Below are 17031 nucleotides of genomic sequence, written 5' to 3'. Positions count from 1 at the left end.
AAATGTATGCAATAGAAATTCAAACAAATATTTTTGGCTCTGGGAAGAGTCAGACAATGGAGCTCAGAAGCTGTCCCAAGTAAGACATTACAGTACATGTTTTGGGCTACATTTCTAAAGTTTTCTTTAAAAAGGAAGAAATATGAACAACACTTATTATACATGCTCCATTGAACAGTTAAAATGATCTTTTAAAAACCCAAATCAGATCATGTTACTTTTTTTTTTTTTGAGATGGAGTCTTATTGTTGCCAAGGCTAGAGTGCAGTGGTGCTATCATGGATCACCACAATCCCTGCCTCCCAGGTTCAAGCGATTCTCCTGCCTCAGTCTCCTGAGTAGCTGGGACTACAGGTGTGCATCACCATGACCAGCTAATTTTTATATTTTTAGTAGAGACGGGATTTCGCTATGTTGGCCAGGCTGGTCTTGAACTCCTGACCTTGTGATCTGCCCACCTCGGCCCCCAAAGTGTTGGGATTACAGGCGGGAGCCACCACACCTGGCCCATGTTACTTCTTTCACACAATCCTTCAAGGACATAACACTTCTGAGAGCTAAATTCACACTTCGTACCATGTTGCACAAGGCCCTCCACAATGGGCTGCTGCTGACCCTGCCTTCTTAAAGAGCATACAACTTCCTCCTTACTTATTCCTCTACAGCTATGACACCAGCCTTCCATTTCCTTGAACATACTCCAAGCCTATAAATTTGCTTTTCCCTCTGCCAGGAATGCTCTTCCTCAAGGTCTGTATGGCAAGCTTAGTCCCATTTTTCAGGTCTGAACAAAAACACTAGATGTAAGTGTCCCTGTGTGTTCCTTCTATTAATACAATTGACTTCCAGCAACTTCATATAGTCTTCATGTAATTCTTTTATTCCCTGAATACCACTTTTTTTTTTTTTTTTAAACAGAGGCTTGCTCTGTCACCCAGGCTGGAGTGCGGTGGGCGATCTTGGCTCACTGCAACCTCTGCCTCCCTGGTTCAAGAGATTCTCCTGCCTCAGCCTCCCAAGTAGTTGGGATTACAGGTGCCCACTACCAGGCCTGACTAATTTTTTATATTTTTAGTAGAGATGTGTTTTCACTATGTTGGCCAGGCTGGTCTTGAACTCTTGGTCTCAAACTCCTGACCTCATGATCCACCCACCTCGGCCTCCCAAAGTCTTTTTTTTTTTTTTTTTTGAGACACAGTCTCACTCTGTCGCCCAAGACAGAATGCAATGGCATGATCTTGGCTCACTACAAACTCTGCCTCCTGGGTTCAAGTGATTCTCCTGCCTCAGCCTTCCAAGTAGCTAGGATTACAGGTATCTGCCACCACACCTAGCTAATTTTTGTATTTTCAGTAGAGATGGGATTTCACACCACGTCGGGCCGGCTGGTCTTGAACTCCTAACCTCAGGTGACCCACCCACCTCAGCCTCCCCAAGTTCTAGGATTACAGGTGTGAGCCATGACGCCTGGCCTAATCTATAATTTTGTTAATTATTTGTTAATGTTTCTGTTTTTTTCTCACCCATTAAAATATAAACACCATGAGGGCAGACCTTGTTTAGATTATTTATTACTGTAACTCTGGAGCCTAACCCATAAGAGGAGTGCAATAAATATTTGTTGAATGAATGAATCAACAAGTCTAATATTTTAAATCCTCAAACACTGTAATGATCAGCTGTTCTTTGAAACCTAGTTCTTTTTTTTTTTTTTGAGACGGAGTTTCGCTGTTATTACCCAGACTGGAGTGCAATGGCACGATCTCGGCTCACTGCAACCTCTGCCTCCTGGGTTGAAGCAATTCTCCTGCCTCAGCCTCCTGAGTAGCTGGGACTACAGGCACGCACCACCATGCCCAGCTAATTTTTGTATTTTTAGTAGAGACGGGGTTTCACCTTGTTGACCAGGATGGTCTCGATCTCTTGACCTCGTGATCCACCCACCTCGGCCTCCCAAAGTGCTGGGATTATAGGCATGAGCCACCATGCCCGGCCTGCTACAAGAGCTTCCTGGAGTGAATGGATCTTATATTACAAATTGTAGGTTATTTGGAATTCCTTCAACTCTCCCAGAAAAATAAATAACTTCTTTAAGACATAAGGACATTACCTTAATATATTCACTTTGGGCATGATGACTCTCATGCCTGACAGGCAACACTTTTCCAATTTTATCTTCTTTCTTCTTATACTGCACCCTATATTGCTTAATCTTTGACATCAAATGATCTTTTTCAAGCATCCATGACTTCTCTCTATTTTGGTTTTCAGATCTGAGTTGCAGAAAATCTTTGGTGCTCTCATAGAGCAGTTCTTGGGTATGGTGAAGACTAGGAAAGAAAGTATAAAATGCACACATGAGGATGCACACACAGCACACTTGAAAGCAAGGATTATTCCAAAATGGAAGAGAGTGGTTATCTTAAAATTGTATAATATATAAATTTTGTAAAATATTAGCAGTTTTAAAAATCTGATTACTGGCAATCTTACATATTTTACTGGGAAAAATGTAATGTGTCTACCCATGCTCACTGGTTCATAGACTGGTCTTTACAGATATTTTCCTCAGTGCTAATTCCTGGTTTTATAATTAGAAGGACTGCAGGGATATTTACACATAGGCTGCATAAGTATGAGCCATTCCTAGGAATAAGACAAGGAAGAACTAAATCATGGTTTCTGACAAGTTAACACAAATTGTAAAGCATCAAAAACAGCTTTGCTTTTGTGTATGTTGTGTTCCATGTAGAACTGCCTGTATCAAAATCTTATCCTTTTTTATTTTAAAAATAACTTTTTTTTTTTGAGACAGGGTCTTGCTCTGTCACCTAGGTTGAAGTGCAGTGGCACAATCATGGCTCACAGCAGCCCCGACCCCCTGGGCTCAAGCAATCCTTCTGTCTCAGCTTCCTAAGCAGCTGAGACTACCTCCCAGGGGGGTGTGCCAGCTTATTAAAAAAGTATTTGTGTGTAAGGAGACAGGGTCTTGCTATGTTGCCTAGGCTGGTCTGGTCTGGGACTCCTGGGCTCATACAATCCTCTCACCTCAGCCTCCCAAAATTCTGGGATTACAAGTGTGAGCCACTGCACCTAGCTTCCTTTTTAAAAAGTCAACTTCCTACATGAAGTCATTTTCAGCAACTTTAGCCTATTTTAGTTCCTCCATTCTCTGAAATTCCATAACAGTGCTAATGTTCTCGTCTTATAATCCAACATTTGCTCACCTGTCATATTTTAACTGTCAACATGCACTTTTTCCCAGCCTGAGTGAAAGCATATACCTTATTTATCGCTTATTTTTGCCCCAATGCCATGAAATTGTCAAGGATAATACTAACTACTAGACATACACAGGCAGTAAACAGATTCTTATGACTATTTCCTGAAATTTGGGGATAGACAATGTTTCTGTCTCTAAAAACAATACCCCTGGAAGCTAGCAACTCATCAGTTTAACATCAACACCTAGAAAAATGCTATACCAAATGATCTAACTGCTTGCGAGAATGTTAAATATCATGAAACAATCGCTATAGTTTTCTACTGAACAAATAATGTCGGATCCATTTAGTTATTTTCGTAACAGATAAGAGGAAAATGATAGCATAGTGCCAAGCACACAGTAGAGTAAATGGCACAAGTTGAATATATGCAGTCAGGTATAGAGAGAGATTGATTCAGTTACCACACGGATCTCCCCCACTTTCAGTGAGTTATTTTATTCTGTCTTACATTACGTTCTCAATTACAAACCGGGAAAGTATGGGGTTGTTAAAATACTAGTAGCTTGAAAGTGACACCCAAAGGGCAGTCATTAATGGCCTTGGATTTCATGCCATTCATAGGAAGATCTATCTAATGGAAGGAACCGATCACGTGCTCAGATGTGAAGATAATGCTAAACAAGGAAAGTTATTGATATTCTGGAAAAACAGATAAAAAATGACAAATTACTGTGACAATTTTAAAATATCTGTCCCTTAGAAACAAAACTCAATGAAAAGTCAAGATGCTAAACTTAAGTGCAAAAATATTAAAAATAAAAATGAAAATGGAGAAATACTGGCCAAATGCAAACACATTATACTATGTTAAAAGAAACACAGCAGGCCAGGTGTGGGGGCTCACGCCTGTAATCCCAGCACTTTGGGAGGCTGAGGTGGGCAGATCGCCTGAGGTGGGCAGATCACCTGAGGTCAGGAGTTCAAGACCAGCCTGGTCAACATGGTGAAACCCTGTCTCTACTAAAAACACAAAAATCAGCTGGGCGGGGTGGCGAGTGCCTGTAATCCCAGCTACTTGGGAGGCTGAGGCAGAAGAATTGCTTGAACCTGGGAGGCGGAGGTTGCAGTGAGCCGAGATGGCGCCACTGCACTCCAGCCTGGGCAACAGAGCGAGACTCCGTCTCAAAAACAAACAAACAAACAAAAACAGAAAAGAAAAGAAACATAGCTTGTAAGGGCCAGAAGACATTTTCTACCCTGCAATTTTCAGAGATCCTAATTTGAATATCATGTCCAATTTTAATCACCACACTTGACAATGGAGAAATAGACACTAGAAACGTTTGGGAAGACAGTAAGAAAATGATATAAGAATGAAGAAGGTAACATGAGAAAATATTTTAAAAGGTAGGATGTTTATTGCACAAAAGCGATGGTAAGGTACAATTTGATAAGGACTGTTACGTATTCAACAAATATTTACTGTGTGCCTATTGTGCACAGAGAGCAGGGCAGAGGCCACACAGCAAGACTCTGGGAACAAAGGCAGCATTATAATACGTGGTGATAAGTGTCACCACAGAGGCATGCTAAACATGAGAATAGGGAGAAGGAAGAACTGAAGTTGGCCTAGAGAAGTCATCAAAGAAGGAGGTGATGGAAGGTGTTGCCACGTAACAAGTGTCCCATAAACAATAGTTATAATTAGTCTGGCTGAAGCACAAGATGAACTACAGCAACAGGGGAGGAGCTGAGGCTGAAGGTTTATTTGATGTCAAATGATGATGTCCCTAAAAACGGATGCTAAGGTATCAGGACTTAATTATAAGGTAAGTGGAGACTATGAAATATTTTGAACCAGTTGATAATTCCTAACAGAGGAACTAATCATAGTAGTCAGGAGGACTGTAAGAATACAAAGGATCAGAGACAGGAAGAACAGGTAGATTACTGCAACAATTAAACAAAGGAATAGAGCTTGAATTAATGTAGTAAGAATAAGAACGCAGGGCTTGGCATAGTCGCTCATGCCTGTAATCCCAGTGCTTCAGGAGGCTGAGGTGAGAGGACTGCTTGAAGCCAGGAGTTTGAGACTAGCCTGGGCAACACAGCGAGACCCCATCTCTACAAAAAATAATAAAAATAAGCCAGGTCTGGTGGCATGCACCTGTAATCTTAGGTACCTGGAGGGCTGAGGCAGGAGGACTGCATGAGCCTAGGAGTCTGAGGCTGCAATGAGCTGTGATCACGCCACCGCACTCATACTCTGGGCAACAGACCCTGTCTACTGAAAAAAACAAAACAATGAGAGAGCAGAGAATGGACTTAAGAGCGTTTTTAGGCTTACAGTCCATAGTGTTTGGAATTAAGGAGTAAGTTTAAGAGTTGAAGATGATCTTGTGGTTTCAAGCTTGGGAAACTGAATACATGTGATGCCATGAAACTAAATGAAAAAAAGTCGTAGGTTTGAGATGGGGACACGGGTATTTGTTGGAAGAGACAAACAGTGTGTGTGGTTTCAGTAATCATGAATTTGACAGGCTCAAACACCTTCAACTGAGGATGTCCTTGTGGCATAGGTCTGGCCTCTAGAACCAGACAAAAGGGTGAAGTGGTTAGACAGGTAGAAGAACCAAGAAAGACAGGTGCTGCAGAAATCAAGAAAAATGAATTTCAAGGAGGGGCTGATCAGTGATGGCAAATATGCAGGAAGATACTAAATATAATAAGGACTGAACAGAGATATAACTGGTCTTAGAAGTTAAGAGGACGGCCGGGCGCAGTGGCTCATGCCTGTAATCCCAGAACTTTGGGAAGCCGAGGCAGGTGGATCACCAGAGGTAGGGAGTTTGAGACCAGACTAGCTAACATGGTGACACCCCATCTCTACTAGATATACAAAATTAGCGGGGTGTGGTGGCGTGCCCCTGTAATGCAAGTTACTTGGGAGGCTGAGGCAGGAGAATTGCTTGAACCCAGGAGGCGGAGGTTGCAGTGAGCCAGGATGGCACCACAGCTCTTCAGCCTGGGCAACTGAGTGAGACTTGGTCTCCAGGAAAAAAAAAAAAAAAAAAAAAAAAAGTTAAGAGGTCAATGATGATCCCAGAAAGGGCATGCTTCATAAAATGGTGGGGATGAAATCAGACTGCAGAAAAGTAAAGAAAAGCAAGCGGGTCAGGAACAAAAACCATGAGGACAGAGTTTGCTATTTCTTGCTTTTATTTGTTTAGATTTTTTTTTTTTTTTGAGATGGAATCTCGCCCTGTCCCCCAGGATGGGGTGCAATGGTGTGATCTTGGCTCACTACAACCTCTGCCTTCTGGGTTCAGGAGATTCTGCCTCAGCCTCCTGTGTAGCTGGGATTACAGGCACACGCAACCACACCTAGCTAACTTTTTGTATCTTTAATAGAGACAGGGTTTCACCATGTTGGCCAGGCTGGTCTTAACTTCTGACTGCGTGATCCTCCCGCCTCGGCCTCCCAAAGTGCTAGGATTACAGGTGTGAGCCACCACGCCCAGCCTAATAATTTTTTAAAAGTATGTACATTATAGGAAACTGAAACACACAAGAAGCAAAGAATAAAGTCAGCCACAATCAGAGGCACTTTACAGTTTGTAAACTGTAAAGTTTATAGGACGTTCTAAGTCTTTGTGTGTAGACACAACATCCAATTTTATGGGATTGAGATCGTACAGTATGTATCATGCTGTTTCACACATCATAGATATTTACCAATTCAAAATCCCAAAGCTTTTTGAGTATTTTGATAACCAAGAATACACTACATCAACTCAATCTGTTTGAAAAAAATAGAATCCTGCCTTTCTTGGGTCAAAAATTTCTTAGAAGACAAAAATGATGACACGTCTCTAGAAAAAAGCACTGGCAGAGTTCTGATGAAAATACTGTGTGCAGGCTTTTTGGTATAGATATGTAAACTCATCTTTTCCATATTCATGAAGGGGCAAACAAATGAAAAGGACCCTAGTACACTGAGTCAGACAGCACATCAGTAGATAAAATAACACTTTTTTCTTTTTTGAGACAGGGTCTCATTCTGTCGCCTAGACGTGAGCCACTGCACCCAGCCGAAGAACTTCTTAACCACCAGAAGCAAGCTAAAACGCTAAAATGGATTTAAAGGAACAGGTGAAAAACTCATCAGCTCTTCAACAGCATGCCTAGAAAAGTGAGACACTCATCCACCTAGAGGCAGGTGTTTCTGAGGAAGACAATTTTTTCAAGGTTCCCTTCAGTTCTGTGACCCATAGTTGCTCAAGTAAAAAATGTTAACGTTCAAGCCACTCAGAAAAATAAAACACCTGTTAGGCACAGCTTCTTAGACACTCACTTTCTGGTTAGTTCTTTGATTTTGTCCTGATTTCTCTGGTGCTGAACTTGTACTTCCTCGAGGTGAATCCGTCTATCCTCCATGAGCCCTTCCACTTGTTCTCGAGAAAGTCTGGTCTGTTCTCCCAGCTGAGCCTGCAGTGCTTCCACCTAGACAGGCCAAAAAGTGTGAGAAATCCAGCCCTACTTCCACTTACTTCATACCTCTAGGAAAAGTGAGCCTCTCTCCAGAAAAATTAAAAAACAAACACAAACAAAAAGTCTCAATTCTAATCCTCTTCTTTGTTTTGAGACAAGGTCTTGCTCTGTCACCCAGGCTGGAGTGCAGTGGTATGATCATAGCTCACTGCAGCCTCAATCTCCTGGGCTCAAGCAGTCCTCCCTGCCTCAGCCTCCAGGAATACAGGTGTGTACCACCACACCCAGCTAATTTTACTTTTATTTTTGGTAGAGATGGGGGTCTCACTATTTTGTCCAGGCTGGTCTTGGGTTATAGAGATGGGGTCTTACTATGTTGTCCAGGCTGATCTCAAACTTTTGGGCTCAAGCAATCATCTCTCTTGGCCTCCCAAAGTGCTAAGATTATAGGCATTACCATGCCCAGCCCAATTCCTCTTAATGTCTTTTTTTTTTTTTGAGACCGAGACTTGCTCTGTCACCAGGCTGGAGTACAGTGGCACAATCTTGGCTCACTGCAACCTCCAACTCCCTGCTTCAAGCAGTTCTCCTACCTCAGCCTCCTAAGTAGCTGGGATTACAGGCATGTGCTACCATATCCAGCTAGTTTTTGTATTTCTAGTAGAGACAGGGTTTCACCATGTTGGCCAGAGTGGTCTTGATCTGCTGACCTCGTGATCCACTTGCCTCAGCCTCCCGAAGTGCTGGGATTACAGGCATGAGCCACCTTTCCCGGCCTCCTCTTAATGTCTTATAAATGGGGTTAGGCTACACAAGAGTAGATTCTTTGTCCACACAAAACCCAGCATCAACATCACACAAACAAAGCTACAAAATTCAATTTCCTCGACCCTGTGATTTGTGCCTTTTTGCTGTCTCCCTAACTGCCTCCCTTTTAAGACACCCTAGCTCCACAGAAACAGAACGACTCTTTTCTTAGTTTTCGGTTTCAACAAGTAGAGCAAAATGAATATAATGTAATTTCCTTCTCTGTCTGGCTGCCATGACTCCACATGGAGACACTGGCCAAAGGTAAAAACTGTCATTTAAATCAAGAGACTTATCCTAATGAGGACAGAAACTTTAGTGCAATTAGAGAAAAAATCATGGTTCCAAATGACACATAATAACCAGGAGGTTAATAGTTCATCACTTTCCCAGACTTTAGAACTCATGCACTAAATAAATGAATGTGCCAGCAAATGTTGATATATCAGCACAGACAAGCTTCCTTCTGCAACTCTCTGCATACCCCTAGGCCAGAGAATTCTTACTTTATAATGGTTTTGGTGGGTGGGGCTTAGCATATTGAATTAAAGGTGCAGAGTAGCGCTTTTAGAATGTTCCAATAGAAAAGGATGGTTTTAAAATATAAGCTCTTGGAAATTAGGAATGACCACAATTTTCTTAATCACATGGTGCTTAAACGTAACCTGTGTGCGGTGAGATACTTACCACATGATACTGAAGATATGTTATATAAAGTTCAACTTGTGGATAAAAGCCATCTTGGTCTGCCAAAATACATTCTTTACCTGTTGGATCAGCGTCTGTATGTCTCTTTGATAATGCCCAGAACTTTCTCCTCTTTCTCTTGATGGTCTTCTTTTGCTTATTTTAGGATCTAAAATAGAAAACAAAATCAATCAAGATTTTACCTAGCTTTTCCGTCTGTTATTGAAATATCAGCATTTCCTGCGCAGAGGAGTTCAGATTCATTTACCTGTAAGGGAAGAAAAGGAGGAAAAAGGGAAAGATTGTAACTACAGGGCTTAACTTTTCGAATAGGAATCTCTATAAGGGAACTCTGCTGGATGTCACCTAAATAATCATATTATTCATCTTCTGGCACAATCAACCACTAAATTTTCCTTAGAATAAACCACTAAAATAGTTGTGTCTATTTCTTAATAAAATTCTATTTAATCAGAATAAGGTCAGGTGCTGTGGCTCATGCCTATAATACCAGTGCTTTGGGAGGACAAAGCAGGACAATTACTTGAGGCCAGGAGTTCAAGGCCAACTTGAGTGACAGAGTGAGAACCCCACTCTACACAAAATAAAATAAATTAGCCACGTGTGGTGGTGCTTGCCTATCGTCCCAGGTACTCAGGAGGCTGAGGTGGGAGGGTCACTTGAGTCCAGGAGTTTAAGGTTACAGTAAAACAAGATTGCACCACTGCACTCCAGGCTGGGTGACAGAGCCTGTCTGTCTCAATCAATCAATCAATCAATCAATCAACAAACAGAATAAGAAAAACAAAACTTAAACATTTTGGTTATGACACATCACACAATTTTCAAAATACAAGGTTATTTTAAAAATAAGGAAGACTAAAAATTGAACTGAGCAAAATTTAATTTCTTGGATGATTCGAAAAGCTCATTAAGACATTAGATCACCAAAGGCATCATCATGAATGTCAATTTTCACTGTACAGTAGGAAAACATTTCCGGTTGTCTGCATTGTGATTTTCTTTTCTTTTTTTCTTATTTTTTTGAGACAGAGTTGGCCAGGTGTGGTAGCTCATGCCTGTAATCCCAGCATTTTCAGAGGCCAAGGCAGATAGATCACAAGGTCAGGAGATCCAGACCATCCTGGCCAACATGGTGAAACCACATCTCTACTAAAATACAAAAGAAAAACAAAACAAAAAACCACAAATTACCTGGGCATGGTAGCACACACCTGTAGTCCCAGCTACTCAGGAGGCTGAGGCAGGGGAATTTCTTGAACCTGGGAGGTGGAGGTTGCAGTGAGCTGAGATCATGCCACTGTACTCCAGCCTGGCAATGAGCAAGACTCCATTTTAAAAAAAAAAAGAGAGACTTGCTCTGTTGTGCAATGGTGTGATCTCTCTGCTCACTGCAACCTCTGCCTCCCGGGTTCAAGCAATTCTCCTGCCTCAGCCTCCAAAGTAGCTGGGATTACAGGCACCTGCCAACACGCAGGCTAATTTTTTGTATTTTTCATAGAGATGGGGTTTCACCATGTTTGCCAGGCTGGTCTCAAACTCCTGACCTCAGGTGATCTGCCCACTTCAGCCTCCCAAAGTGCTGGGGTTACAGGCATGAGACACCATGCCCAGCCTGCACTGTGATTGTCAATTCTGCATCAATGAGAATTTCTAATAGGTTATATGGTTGTTACCTGCTTTGAAAGCTGATGATTCATTCTGCTCACATTCACCCACAGCCTGGATAGTCTTTTGGAGAATGGTGACCTGAAGAAGCAAAAACTGGTATAGAAGTGCCTTCCTATAAATGTAATATTTTACTTTTCAATCTGCCTTAGTTCTGCAGATCGAAAACTCTAAGTTAAATTTGTCAAAATTGATATTATATAAGGATGTCATGCATATGAGAGGCCACGCAGGCAAAGTAACAAATTGGATAAAACCCTGTGTTGACGATAGAAACTTAAAGTTGGCCGAGTGGTCCCCACTACTCAGGAGGCTGAGGTGGGAGGATTGTTTGAGCCCAGGAGCTCAAGGCTGCAGTGAGCTATGATCACTCCACTGCTCTCCAACCTGGGCAACAGAGTAAGACCTTGTTTCTAGAAAAAATAAAATAAATACCTAAATAAAATTGCAAGGCTATTTAGTAATACATGATTAAAAACAAAAACAAAAATAGCTTGGGGCACAGTGATACTCGACTGTAGGTGGAAGGACCGTGCTTAAGCCCAGAAGTGTGAGTCTACCCCGGGCAGCAGAGCAAGACCTCAGCTCTAAAAAAAAATAAAAAAAAAAAACTTTTTAAAAGCGGCTCTTTGGTGGATGTGGTGGTTTATGCCTGTAATCCCCGCACTTTGGGAGGGCAAGGCGGGCAGATTGCTTGAGCTCAGGAGTTTTGAGACCAGCCTGGACAACATGGTAAAACCCTGTATCTACAAAAAATACAAAAATTAGCTGGGCATGGTGGTGTACACCTGTAGTCACAGCTGCTTGGGCTGAGGTGAAAGGATTGCTTGAGCCCAGGAGGCAGAGGCTGCAGTGAGCCAAGATTGCGCATTGCACTCCAACCTGTGTAACAGAATGAGACTTTGTCTCAAAAAAAAAAAAGCAGCTCTTGACCAAAGACCCTTAGGAAATGGATATATACATACACAGATATGTATAAAAATGCTCAGAAACTGTTTATATAAGTGAAAAAAAAGAAATAGTATACATATACATGTAACTATTTCTATAGGAATGGAAAAACAGATGGAAGTATATATACCAAACTATTAATAATGAATTATCTCTGTGGTATAGGATTATGAGAACCTGCCATTTTCATATGATAGATTACTATACTCTGTGTTTGTTTTTAGTAAAGACCACGGATTAGATTTGCAATCAGCATAAACAAAGATTTAAAAAGCAACTTAAGTACCAAAACTGTCTCCCACACAGTCTGCTCCTGCTTTTCTCTCAATCTCAGCTAAAACAGCCACCCCTCTGGGCTTCAGGTTTCTAAACAGTGAAAAGAGGTAAACAATGCTACTTCCCAAGGTCTTCAAACAAAAAGGCTTTGAAAACTCAGGCAAACACGGCATTATGATAGCTAATTCTCCATCTGCCTTCTCTAGCAAATGCTAAAGTTCTTCTGATGACGGGCCCTAGCCTGTGATCTGTAAAGCCACCCTCACCATGCTCCACCAAAGATTACCTACTTTGTGAGGAGGCTTTTTACAAAAATAGGTCACTTCTCCAGTGTCTGTTCCCACAAGAGCCAAGAGATTCTAGATCTTACTTTTCTTGTCTTCTAGTTCCCTGTAATTCTCATAGAAAGCAAACACACATTATTATATGTCCCAAGTAAGTAACCTTTTTTGTTTAAAGGATCTCCCTTCTATTTTTTAAACAATAGTAACCTCAAATTAAAGTTAAACCTCAAATTAAAATAGTAACCTCAAATTAAAACTGAATAGGATGTACCTAGACTTTAGCTCTACTTTGTAAAACATCAGGTATTTCCATTCAGAGAGAAGGGGCCAGGACATTTTGTGCTGATTCTAAAAGGGAACTGTAGTGGCTGCTGAGGAGCACTGCTCAGATCTTCTTTTTCTTGGCTTATGGGCTCATTCTGCCACCTGCCAGGAATGCTGTCTGCTGACAGCTTGTAGTTGAATCTCCAGCCAAGGGAACTGCCTCACCCCGGTTTCTGCCTCTCATTCCTTGGGGACAGCTCATATCCAGTGCCTGGTCAATGAGGGGGACACAAAAATCCAATCCCCTTGCCTCAGTTCAGGATATCTTTCAAGAGCCATCCCAGCTTCAGAGACCCCTGTGGTGTTGGCTGAGGCCTGCTGCAACTGAATCCCAGTTTAAGTTGCCTTACTTCCCAATAAAATTCCTGCAAGCAAATCTCCATGGCACAGTCTGCTTCCCAGAGAACCCAACCTAAGATAGCTCAGGTCTGGACTGGACCAAGGAGGCCAACGCTGAAAAGGGATTTCAGGCTGGGTGTGGTGGCTCACGCCTGCAATCCCAGAACTTTGAGAGGCTGAAGTCAGGAGTTCTCTACTAAAAATACAAACATTGGCTAGGTGTGGTGGCGTGTGCCTGTAATTCCAGCTGCTCAGGAGGGTGAGGCAGAAGAATTGCTTAAACCTGGGAGGTGGAGGCTGCAGTGAGCCGAGACAGCGCTGCTGCACTCCAGCCTGGGTGACAGTGTGACTCTGTCTCAAAAAAAAAAAACATAAAAAGGGATTTCAGAGCCAGTGATATAGAGATGGTTTATAGAACATGACATTTCTCACAGCAAGGTAGATGGGTAGTCAACAGAGTATAGCCTAAACAATAAAAGGTAAGTCAAAGATGGAAAAGAGGCTGAGGGCTGCATCCCATGCAAAATCACAATCTCTGACTCATTTTCCAGGCCCAAGTCAGTTTTATAAGTCCCCAGGACTATTACCTAAAGAAGAAGGTAGAAATCCCAGGAGGTAAGACCCTGAGACACTACAGGGTAGATGTTCATGGTTGATTCCCCCCATCCTTCAAAGGGCCTATAGCCATTTATTCAAGTAACTATATACTGGGGAAAAGGGAAGACCTGGGTATTTGAAGGATTGCTGGATGCAGGGTCTAAGCTGACGCTGATACCACAAAACCTGAAGCATCATGATGGCACTGGGGCATGTGGGCACCAAGGAATAAATGGAATTTTGGTGCACATCTAGCTCACAGCAGGTCTACTGGATCTACCAAATCAATGGTCATGTCTTCAGTTCCCAAATGGTTAAAATGGTCATACTAGGTAGGTGGCAGTACCTCCAAACTAGCTTCTTGGCTTCTGGGGTAAGCTAAGTAAAAGCCGCTGAAACCGCCCCTCCCTACCCAGTCAAGATGATCAATAAAGACCTAAAGAATGCAGGGGTGGAGGTCCTTATCAAAGCCTTATTTCATTCCTCAGTACAACCTATACAAAACCAGATGGATTCTGGAGGATAACAGCAGACTACTAGCAAGTAGGTCCCAATTTCAGTCATTGTGCCAGGTGTAGCACCTTTGCTGGAACACAATTACTTGGTCTCAGGCATATGGTATGTGGTCACTAGTTAGGTAAATGCATTCTTTTCTACCCCTCAAAAGACCACAGGCAGTTTATATCATGTGATGTCTACAATGGTGCACTTTTAGAGTCTTCCCCCAGGGCCATGTTAATGCATTTTTTCTCTGTCAATATAGTATAAAAGAATCTGGGCCGGGCAAGGTGGCTCCCACCTGTAATCCCAGCACTTTGCAAGGCAGAGGCAGGAGGATTACGAGGTCAGGAGTTCAAGACCAGCCTGTCCAATATGGTGAAACTCCGTCTCTACTAAAAAATACAAAAATTAGCTAGGCGTAGTGGCACATGCCTGTAGTTCCAGCTACTCAGGAGGCTGAAGCAGAATTGTCTGAACCAGAGAGGTGAGGTTGCAGTGAGCCAAGATTTTGCCATGGCACTTCAGCCTGGGCAACAGAGTGAAACTCTGTCTCCAAAAAAAAAAAAAAAAAAAAGAGGAATCTGGATCTGGCTACTTCACAAATCGCCAGGAGCTCACTACTGATGACATCGCATTAAATCACATGAACAAGAAACAGCAAGTGCACTGGAACCTTTGGTGAGACACGTGTGCTCCAAAGAGTTGGAGATGAACCTTACAAAGCACATACGTAAAGTTTTTAAGGGTGTGATCTAGGTATATCAGGATACTCCCCCCGAAGTAAAGATCAAATTATTTCCTCTGGTACCTGCTACCACCAAGAAGGAAGCATAATGCCTGAAAGGTGTCTTCAGGTTCTGTAGACAACACCCTTCGTATTTTGGGATCAGTATCCCATATATCAACTGACATGGAAGGCGAGCTTTCAGTGTGGCCCCGAGTTGAAGGGAGGCTCTATTGCTTGGGACATATGACTTGGCAGATCCTATGGTATCTGTGGTGGCACAAGGTACCAAGTGGAGTTTACAGCAAGCACCATTACAAGAATCGTAAAAGACCCTCTAAGAATCTGCAGCAAGACTATGCTGTCTACAGCTGAGAATGACAAGACATTTAAAAACCAGCTTCTGCCATGCTAGTAGATCCTGCTAGAAATGGAGCACCTGACCATGGGACATCAAAAACCATGTGGCGAGGCTGGGCACGGTGGCTCACACTTGAAATCCCAGCACTTTGGGAGGTGAGGAGGACTAATCGCTTGAGCTCAGGAGTTTGAGACCAGCCTGGGCAACATGGAAAAATCCTGTCTCTACAAAAATACAAAAATTAGTCAGGTGTGTTGGCTTGTGTCTGTAGTCCCAACTACTTGGAAAGATGACGCAGGAGGATCACTTGAGCCTGGGAGCCAGAGGTTGCAGTGAACCAAGATCGTGCCACAACATTCCAGCCTGGGTGACAAAGGGAGACCCTGTCTCAAAATAAAAATAAAAATAAACCATGTGGCTAAGTCTTTTCAACAAATGGTGTTGAGAAAACTGGACATCCACATGCAAAAGAATGAAGTTGGAACTTTACCTAACGCTATATACAAAAATTAACTCAAGGCCGGGTGTGGTGGCTCATGCCTGTAATCCCAGCACTTTGGGAGGCCGAGGTGGGTGGATCATGAGGTCAAGAAATTGAGACCACCCTGGTCAACATGGTGAAACCCCGTCTCTACTAAAAGTATGAAAATTAGCCGGGCATGGTGGTAGGTGCCTGTAGTCCCAGCTACTCAGGAGGCTGAGGTAGGAGAATTGCTTGAACCCGAGAGACAGAGGTTGCAGTAAACCGAGATCGTGCCACTGCACTCCAGCCTGGTGACAGAGCAAGATTCCATCTCAAAGAAAAAAAAACCTCAAATGGATCAAAGACTTAAACATAAGAGCTAAAATAATTAAAACTTTAAAAGAGGCAGGAAGTGCTCTTTTCTAGTGCCCACATCTATAATCCCAGCACTTTGGGAGGCTGAGGCGAGCAGATCACCTGAGGTCGGGAGTTCAAGACCACCCTGACCAACATGGAGAAACCCTCTCTACTAAAAATACAAAATTAGCCAGGCATGGTGGCACATGCCTGTAATCACAGCTACTCAGGAGGCTGAGGCAGGAGAATCGCCATTGCACTCCGGCCTGAGCAACAAGAGCAAAACTCCAACTCAAAAAAGAAAACAAAAAACAAAAGCTTTTCAAAGAAAACATAGAAGAAAAGCTTCCTGACAATGAATTTGGCAATTTTCTTAGACGTGATACCAAAAGCAGAAGCAACAAAAGAAAAAAAATACATAAATTGAACTTCATAAAAATTAAAAACTCCTGGCTGGGCACAGTGGCTGATTCCTGTAATCCTAGCACTTTGGGAGGCTGAAGCAGGAGGATCACCTGAGGCCAGAAGTTTAAGACCAGCCTGAGCAATATGGTGAGACCCCCCCCCCCATTGCTACAAAAAAGAAAATAAATTAGCCAGGCATAGTGGCACATGCCTGTAGTTCCAGCTATTCCAGAGGCTTAGGCAGGAGGATCATCCTGGCTGACAGTGATACCCTGTCTCTAAAATACAAAAGAAAGGAGAAAATAAAAAGGCAATCTATGGAATGGGAGAAAATATTTGCATATATCAGTATATCTAATAAAGGTTTAACATCCAGAATATATAAAGAACTTCTATGGCCAGGCATGGTGGCTCACACCTCTAACAGGTGGGTGGGTCACTTGAGCTCAGGAGTTTGAGCCCAGCATGGGCAGCATAGCAAAACTCTGACTCTACCAAAAACACAAAAATTAGCCAGGCCTGGTGGCACATGCCTGTAGTCCCAGCTA

General features: G+C 42.6%; 1 long non-coding RNA gene and 1 pseudogene across 4 annotated transcripts in view; one reads left to right on the top strand and one right to left on the bottom strand.

The window, feature by feature from the left end:
- LOC144580179 (uncharacterized) overlaps positions 1 to 7580 on the top strand; it is a 57266-nt gene extending 49686 nt beyond the window's left edge. For all 3 annotated transcript variants that reach the window (XR_013529292.1, XR_013529293.1, XR_013529294.1), the window contains exon 5: positions 7279 to 7580. This is a non-coding gene — a long non-coding RNA (uncharacterized LOC144580179). The remainder of the gene's footprint in view (positions 1 to 7278) is intronic.
- LOC144580176 (coiled-coil domain-containing protein 77-like) overlaps positions 1 to 17031 on the bottom strand; it is a 52719-nt pseudogene that overhangs the window by 2150 nt on the left and 33538 nt on the right. Inside the window, exons 5-9 of the transcript XR_013529289.1 lie at positions 12419 to 12518; positions 10910 to 10982; positions 9293 to 9381; positions 7582 to 7730; positions 2111 to 2330 (exon numbers count right to left, since the gene is read on the bottom strand). The product of XR_013529289.1 is annotated as a coiled-coil domain-containing protein 77-like (transcript). The remainder of the gene's footprint in view (positions 1 to 2110; positions 2331 to 7581; positions 7731 to 9292; positions 9382 to 10909; positions 10983 to 12418; positions 12519 to 17031) is intronic.

Source organism: Callithrix jacchus, chromosome 18 (assembly GCF_049354715.1).
Source record: "Callithrix jacchus isolate 240 chromosome 18, calJac240_pri, whole genome shotgun sequence".
NCBI classification, from domain to species: Eukaryota; Metazoa; Chordata; class Mammalia; order Primates; family Cebidae; genus Callithrix; species Callithrix jacchus.
This window is presented reverse-complemented; position numbering and strand designations above follow the sequence as displayed.